At 44.1% G+C, this 8,595-nt stretch overlaps 1 protein-coding gene across 2 annotated transcripts in view; it reads left to right on the top strand.

The window, feature by feature from the left end:
* Positions 1–324: 324 nt before the first annotated feature.
* The window catches only part of NAP1L1 (nucleosome assembly protein 1 like 1), a 28,782-nt gene continuing 20,511 nt past the window's right edge, over positions 325–8,595 (top strand). The window contains exon 1 of one of the 2 annotated variants that reach the window (XM_038153796.1): positions 325–490. The gene's annotated coding sequence lies outside the window, so the exon portion shown is untranslated. The remainder of the gene's footprint in view (positions 491–8,595) is intronic. The other variant, XM_038153795.1, reaches the window with a different exon arrangement.

Here is an 8,595-nt window from a genome sequence, read left to right as displayed (position 1 = left end):
TCAGGTGCCTACAGAAACCCCCGAGTTCAGGCTTAAGGCGGCACCGGAGCAGTCGGGGTAGCATCGCGCCCTGACCGGCGGGCGGCTGCGCCCCCGCCCCGCTCCTGCCGGGGCAGCGCCGTGCGGGTCGGCGGGCGGGGCGCCCCGCGCCGTGGGGCCCGTTCCCCCCGCGCTCCCCGGACCGCGGCCGCGCGCTACGTGAGCGGGCGCGCGGTACATGAGCGGGCGCCGGCGCGGGCGGCTCCGCGCGCGCCGCCGCTCGGGCCCAACCGCCCTCGGCCAACGGCCGGCGCGCGCTCCCGGGGCGGGCGGGCGGCGCGAGGGCGCGCGCACGCGTTGCCATGAGACGCGGGCGGCGGGGGAGGGGGGTTACGTGGTGACGTTAATTCTATATGAGCGCGAGCGGCGGGAGCGCGGGTCCTTTCACCGCCGGCCGCGCGGCGCCTCCGCCTCGCTGCTCCTGAGTCACCGCCGCCCGCCGGCCGCGCAGGTACCGCCGGAGCGCGGCCGCCGCCGCCGCCCCGGCCTCGGGGTGTGGGGGGCACGGGGGGCGGCCGAAGGGCGCCGGGCCCCCGCTCTCTCGCGGGGAAGCCGTGGATGCCGGCCCGGCCTAGCGGGGCCCCTGAGCTGGCGGGACGCGGGGGGCCGGCGGTGCCCGTGCCACGCCGGGTACCGGCCCGCGGGGCGGCTGCGCCGCTGCTCGCCCCCCGGGCCCGCAGCGAGCGGCGCTGCTCGCCGCCTCCCGCGCTTCCCTCCGCTGCGCCCCGCGGAGCGCCCGGGCCGCGCTAGGCCGGGCCCGCGGCGCGGCCGGCGCCGGGGGGAGGCGGGTCGGCCCCGCAACACGTGGGCGCCCGAGCGGGGCCGCGCCCGGCGCGGCCGGGGACCGGGAGGGCGGCGGGGCCGGAAAGCGGCGCGGGGAGGAGCGGGTGAGCGTCGGGGCGGGCGCGGGAGGGGCCCGGTGCCGGTGCGGCGCGGGGCCCCGCGCGGTGTGTGCGCACATGGCGGGGCGGCGGATGGCAGCGCGCCGTGGCCTTGTGCCGCCTCCCGCGCCTTGTTCCCGCTGCGTGCGGAGCCGCGGCGCGGGTGTGCTGTGCTCTGCTGCTGCCAGGGGGACCCAGAGATTCAGCCAGCGGACGGGCAGCTCCCGCGTCCTGCCTCGGGGTAGAGTGGTGTCCGGGAGCTCAACATGTCGCTTCTCCGGGTGCCTGTTAGCTGGTATCACCCTAAATAGTGTCCCCAAGGAAGGCTGAGAAACTACCTGGAGGATTTAGTAATTACAAGTGGAAGTATTATCTTGTGTTCAGAATTCATTTAGATGTGTATGCGTATAAAACATACTCTGTTCCATATTGAATGTTTAGGGGCCTTATACTGCCAGTACTTGTGAGACTTTCAATATTGGCTAAAAAACTGACCTCATCTGCTTGCAGAAAAAAAACCAAACCTTTTTTTCAAGCAACTGGTATAGTAATAATACAGCAGCACCTTCTACATTTTATCTCCAAGCTCTCTGCAATTAGGCATATGTTTGAAGTCCTGTTGAGGTACACTTTAAGTGTATCTCACTCTAGTGAAAACATTGCGTGTTCCAACTCATTAATGGAGGTTAAGAGAAGTGGGCATGGTGTCTGCAAGGTATGACAAATACTCTCCTCTGCTCAGCGCCTCTTGGGATTTTAACGTCTGCTGGTAGATGCTACATTAATCAGGCAGGAGATTGTGCCTGATAATTTTAATTACAGTCATGAAATAAAACTTGAGAGAAGAGTTAAGGCCTAGGGCTCTGAACTGATAAAGGTAGTTTTTCACAAAAATGTTAGTAGCTTTTTAGCAGCCTTCCTGCTGAGCGCGTTTTGCAATGGTCCTCTTTAAAGAATGAGAGAAGTGCTGTACTTTGATTGAAGCAAACTGAGTGGTTTCCAGTCTCTGGTAAATCCAGAAGTTACATTAATCCTTAGAGGAAGATAGCATTTAAAATATACATATATGGAAATTTAAGTGGCTTGGGTGCTTCTGTACCAGACCAAAGTTGAGGCCGCTCAGGCTTTGAGTACCTGAAACATTGATAGAAGTGCTTAGAACAGGCCACTGACACCTGAGCTTCTGTGTGTGTGTGCCCCACTTAGTCCTGTGAGTGATACATGTTAGCAGTGTTACTGCCCTCCACTTTTTCTGTGCTTTGTGACAAGCCTTGGATATCGTGTACTCTTGGTTTCTGAGGACAGAATGTTGGTCCTGTGCACAGGTGGTAGATTGGTATTTTTCAGAGCTCCTGGTCTTTGTCTGACTTTGACAAGACTAGGAAGTGAGTGTTGGAAGCACGCAGAAGTACCATGCTGCATCTGTGCTGCCAGCCCACTGTTTCACAAGTGCCAGATCTGCTGCAGCGCTGCTTGTTTACATATACACAGGAGTGCTCCTTGTGCATCATCTACCCCCTGCCTCACTCAGGAACTATTCCTGGGAGCAGGTGGGGTACTTGTTACGGTGACCTGCTTACTAAACACCTTGGAAAGGGGTGTTGTGGTGTTTTCCTTAACTTTGAGCATGTGTGCACAAGCAAAACTGAAACCAGGGTGATGTGGGCATGGTGTTATGAACCTTTGTTAACAGAATTTTCACAACCCTGAGTGAGACCTGGATCTTCCAGGCTGAGGCTGTGTCCTCTAATACAGAACTCCACATCTATGAGGAAACTTTGGCTTACCCTGTATTTGATCAAAACCTGTTTGTTCACTAGGCTCCTAAAAGTTAAAGCAGTGGTAACACAAAGAGCTCGACCTATCATGGCAGAAATGGTATTCCTTCAGAGAGTAAAATAGCTTGAGGATATTAATTTCAATAATGAAAAATTTTAGGGGGGGGGATAAGACAAGAATCTTCCTATTTTGAATTTTGGTTCAATCCTTTGGTAAAAGCCAGTTTATTCCAGTAGAACAACAGGTATAATGAACATGTCTCTGGTACCTTTTTGCTAATGTAGTTGCAATGCAGTTCATATTCAGGTACTTGTGAAACAGCTGCAAACATGGCATGTCTCTAACTAAAGATCTGATTCTAAAGGAAACTGCAGGAATTGCACAGGTTACAGAAAATGGAGATGCAGGTGTTCTTTCAATGCCTGTTTGTTTTTCTGTGTCCATGTATACTTTCAGTGCAACTTTAGCTCTGTGATTTTCCATGAGCTGGGAGTGCTTTGGTATTTGTGAGGTACAAATAGCCATTTGCACAGAAGACAGAACTTTGCAAACAGAAATGAGACTTTTTAATGCTGGTTTTATTTTAGTACTGCTGAGGAGTCTTCTCAACTGCTCTGGGCAACTGCATTCCTTGGAGCTTCTCCTTAGGGAGGTGGCTAGTAAATAATAGAGTACGTGTTTAATCTGAGGAAGGGTTGTGATGATGGGTTTAATGCTTATAGGTCAGTTTTCATTTGTAAATTACTTGGTGTTCAAAAGTGATTGTAATCAAAGCTAATTCAATCTAGCTGATTCTCACTCAGCTCAGAGGTTAGTGCATTTCCTCATCACCCAACATTGTTAATCTGGAGAGTAGGTCTGGTGTCATAATGTATTTGTCTAGAAAACCAGACATGCCTGGAAGGCATCACAGAAGTTGCTTGGGGATTCATTTGATGACCTTCTGAAAAATTATGCTATTTAGAAGCAACGTGTGAGGGCTTTGAGGGCTTTCTACACTAAATGATTGTATTATTTTCTGGCTCAGCAAAGTTAATGCAGAAGTAAAAATCCTAATTACTGATGTACTTGTGTATTTAGTCATAACTTTTGACCTTAAGTTTTCAGGAAGACTTCACATATTGCAGATTAAAGCTTCAGTTGGAGTCAATAAAAAAAGTTTGCTAATTTACCTTTGATACTCTAGAATACCTTAAAAATAGTTTAGGATATGAAGTAAGTTGTATTTTCCTGAAAGATTAATCTTTTAAATGAATTTGCATCATCTGCTTAAATGAAGACATTATCTGCATCCTAACTACTTGTCAAAGGTTAAACTGCAGGTCTTTCCTAGACAGAAAGCTGTTTAGGTTTTAGTACTGGAAAATACAGATGCTTTTGGGGGCCGTGTACTTGAATATCCATCTGCACAGACATGACTTGCAATGGTGATGTTTCAGTTTAAATCTTAACTTGCCATAATGAATAGACAGTTTGCACATCAACTGTTTCACCTCGTCATTGAGGACTATAGAAGAAAGTACTACCAGTTGCTCCTTGGTAGATTTTTATGTTAAAAAGGTGAAAGCCAATTTTAGATACAAAAACTGGGTTTTGGATGTACCTGTAGCTTTGAAGCATTCAACTGACAATTTTATACATTTATTCTTTTAAAAACTACCACTACCAAATAACGAACAATGAAGAAGCCTTCACCCAAAACATGAGAGATACTAGAATTAGCCAAGTATTGGAGATTCTTGTTATGAGATTTGACAAAGTGAGTGCCTGAAATCTGGAATGGACAAACCCCTAGACTTCTAAGACCTGGGATAGAAACATAAATGCTTGTTATCTTTTCTGACCATCTGCACTATGATTGGTTCAATCCACTACTTTATTTAGGTATTGTTTAATACGCAGTATTTCAAAGGAAAAAGAAGCAGTTCTTTCATGTTTCTTGTGGGATGAATTGCCCACAAGGGAAAGTTTTGGTTTAGTTCAGGCCCTCATTAAAAACCTGATAGACATTGAAAAGTCAAGTTGAGGAACACACGGAGGGTACATGAAAAAAAAATGTTAATATTGAAACCAAGTTTGAATCAGTTATTTTTCAACTTCTTGTTTATGTATGTATTTTTGTGTCATTTCTTGTTGCTCTTTACTCAAATCCTGTTAATGCAGAATGTGAACTGCTTCTGTTACTCAGGTATTCATGTTGCTAGGCCCTTAACTGAGGTGGTTCCTCTCTTCAGTGTTGAGCAATGGATACAGTATTTTCATTAAGGATACATTACTGATGATCATATTTTGTAATTGTGTGTTTTAGTCACCATGCATTCATTTCAGATCTTGCCACTTCTGCATGTTGAGTAGAAGTCCCCAGTGGACTGCATGCCATTATATATGTCTTTTGACCTTTTGAATTCTAAAGTAATTAGAATTGCATCTTTTATTTGTTACTTTAGATTTCAACACTATTTATTTTGCCTCATTTGAGTCACCCTTTTAAGCGGTTGTTAAATCGTGATACTACAGTTTTGGAAATAACTCATCTTTGAATGTTGAAGTGTGAGTTGGTATAGTGCTTTATGGTGTTTCTTGTGTGTGCAAGGTGGCTTTGTCAGAAACATGCTTGCTGTGTTTGAGCTGGTGAGATCTTCATGACACCTTCTCTTGATTCTTTTACCACCATCTTTAGTGTTTTGGAGGTGTCACATACTTCTGTATTGGTGCCAAAGGCAAGATTGAATGAAATTCACAAGAGAGTATTTCTGAAGATAACTTTGTAAACAGTGCTCAAGTTCCGTGGTTCAAGTTCTCTGTAGCCCTACTACATGTTTAGAATTGCTTTTAAACTGCACCTGTATTCATTTGAAAGTGACTGGCTGAAACCATAACCATGGGCGTTCTTCTCTGTCGGGTCTTTACTGCCAGTTGTAACATCTCATCCCAAAAGCCTCCAAAATGTGTTAAAAGTTGTGGTTGTGTTCTTTTTTAAGTGCACATTAACTTGTTGGTTGAAAACTGTGTGTTTTAGAGTTAGTAGTCTAGTAGTGGCCTGGCTTCCATGGAAAAAATACTGAACAGAAGCTAACAAAGAAGTTGCTAAATGCATTTTAGGAATTTCAGTGGCTTCTTGATTAGTGAATGAATTTAAAATTGCATTCATCAGATGGTCTAGCAAAAAGCACACTTCTGAAATGTGTACATTTTTTTCAGAATTTTGTAACTTTCTTTTCACAGAAGGATGCTTAGATGTTTTTGAAGTCAAATTGGATAAAAACTTAAATGCTGCAGCGTGTGAGTTTTGCAGATAGCAATGTAATTGCCAATATGGTTGTGTTTGATTATGTGGTGATCTAGGCAGCCAGTTAATGCTCTTTGCCATTGTTTGATGTTGTGGCACGCACAAGTTTGGTTTTTATTAAGATGTTACAGTGCACCCTGCTACCAGAAGAACTTTGTTCAAAGACAATTTTTTAAATTACTTTGCCACTTTTTAACAAACTGAATACCTGCACCAACATGAACTGTGTTGGGAAATACTGTCCTAGGAAATTTCAAATATTTCTTTATACATAAAGACTTTGATTTCAACCCTCTAGGATGGTTGCTCTTCTTCCTATTATCAGTGATAAAAAGTAAAACCATAAAAAGCTATAGTGAGTAGTTTGTTTAAAAAAAAATCCTTGTTAATTTTTCCAGGTTTAGATTTAAACTTGTTACTTCTCCAGTAATGAGAGGTTGTTCTTAGTAGAAATTGTTAGGTTTTCTGCTGCAGAATCTTGGCATTCAGAACAAAGGCAACATTGTGTGCTAATTACCCTATTTTTAGAACATGATCACGGAGCTCAGGTCAGTAGCATAGACAAGCATGCAGATGTAGTTTAGTCCTTATTTTAATTTGTAATTTGGTAGTCCATCTCCTTCTTGATATGGAGGTTCTTTTCTGCTGAAAGAGTAAGCAGGCACTATCTAAAATGCAGTAAATATACTACAGAGAGAGGAGTTCAGTATTTGTTGATTGAATCCTCATTTCCTGATAAAAATTCAGGGGAAAGCTTACAGTGGGGTTCTACATGAATGAAAACAAATCCTGAGGTTACTAATAGCTGAGTAATATTATTACTTATATATATATGATCCCTCTGCTTTGTTTTGCAGAATTTGACTTTTTTTCCCATCAACTGGCATTCTCATAAAGTGTAGAGCACTTGTAAGTTGTGATGTGGAAGATGTGTTTTCATGCTGTTACATGTATACGTGTATTGTGCAGAGGCCTGCAAGGACTACTGAAATAGTTGCATTGGCAAATGAAGTTGATGCCTTTACCTCAGGAGGAGGCACTCCCTTTACTAGGGAGTGCAAAATAATGCCACTTGAAGAGGAAAGAGCAGTTTCAATTGTGTTGTGTTATTGGTTCAGCCTTCTAATGTTTTTATCATGTTTATTTGTTCTCTACAGTCAGAATCTGGATTTTGCCACATCACCATAATCGAGATGTATCAGTACAGTGGCCCAGTAACTTCAAACTTGCCTAACCCTTTTCATGAGTTATAAAAGATACTTGCCTGTGACAGCCTCTGTCTCTTGACTCTGCTGATACTCATGTAACTGAGGGTCTAACACTGTACAAAGAAACGCTTTGAACATTTTTTAACTTTACTGTCATTCAGACATTGATGAAAGGAAGGGTATAGGGTTTTGCATAGCTAAAGAAGAGCTACAATAAGCTTTTCCAGCAGGGTTTACTTCCTCTGACTTGAAGATCATTCAGAAGAGAAACTGCATGTTCCTTTTGTGAAAGGAATGTATCTCTCATGTGATATGAGTGCTTCCCACCTTGGATATTTAAGCTCATTTGCATAGCTAGAAGTTGTTCTGAGTGTGTTTCATGAAATGCTGCTTCTTGTCTGAATTTCTTACCCTCTTCTGCTTTGTCAGGATACCTTACTTCAGCCTCTGCTAAAGATTCCTATATATTGCCACGCCGGTTAGAATTTCTGCTGTTAACTGTGCATATTTTTTGCATGTAGTGGATGAGTTGGTGCTAGCACAGTAAGCTGTGTCAAAATGAAGGGATTGGAGTTACTGCAAGGGTCCAGTGTCACCTTCTTGTTACTGTATTGAGGCACCTGGATTTCTTGTTTCCACTGACCATTAGCTCCTTAGACTCTTTATGCAGAACTTAATAGCTTTTATATATTAGTATTGTATTCTGTATTCTATCATACTCCTGTATTTGGGCAGACAGTTTTAATTATCTATTCTAGATTTGCAAATTTAAATAAATTTTGTCAATTTTTGTTCCTACATTAACAGTTAGAAATCTTTTGTTAAGAGAATAACTTTGAGTCACTAATAAAGGAATTGTCTCTGGAGAGTTCAGTGGTTGATAAAGTCTTTCTTCATACAGATGTGGTATGTTGATGTTCTAGCACTGCACTACTCTGCTCATTTGATTGAGATTGATTTTCTTTTTTGGACCTTCAGCTTTCCTAAGAAGGCATATTTTTTTTCCCTAAGATGAATGATACAATCTGTTTAATATGTTTATCTGCTGTGTTAATCATGGAATTGTTTAGGTTGAAAAAGGCCTCTCCTCTAAGATTAAGTCCAGCTGTTAACGCAACACTGCTGTGTTCACTGCTTAACCATGTCCCTGAGTGCCGCATCAACATTGAGCGCTTCCAGGGATGGTGATTGCAGCACTTCCCAAGGCTACTTGTTTCAATGCCTGACAACCTTTTCAGTGAAGAAAGTTTTCCTAATATCTCATCTAAACATTCCCTGACATAACTTGAGGCCATTTCCTTTTATCCTGTTGCTTGTTAACCTGAGAGAAGAGACCACTCCCCACCCAGCTACAGCCTTATTTTGGGTTGTAGCAGGAAGTGGTGAGGTCTCCCCTCAG

The sequence above is a fragment of the Motacilla alba genome, chromosome 1A (genome assembly GCF_015832195.1).
Source record: "Motacilla alba alba isolate MOTALB_02 chromosome 1A, Motacilla_alba_V1.0_pri, whole genome shotgun sequence".
Lineage (NCBI taxonomy): Eukaryota > Metazoa > Chordata > Aves > Passeriformes > Motacillidae > Motacilla > Motacilla alba.
This window is presented reverse-complemented; position numbering and strand designations above follow the sequence as displayed.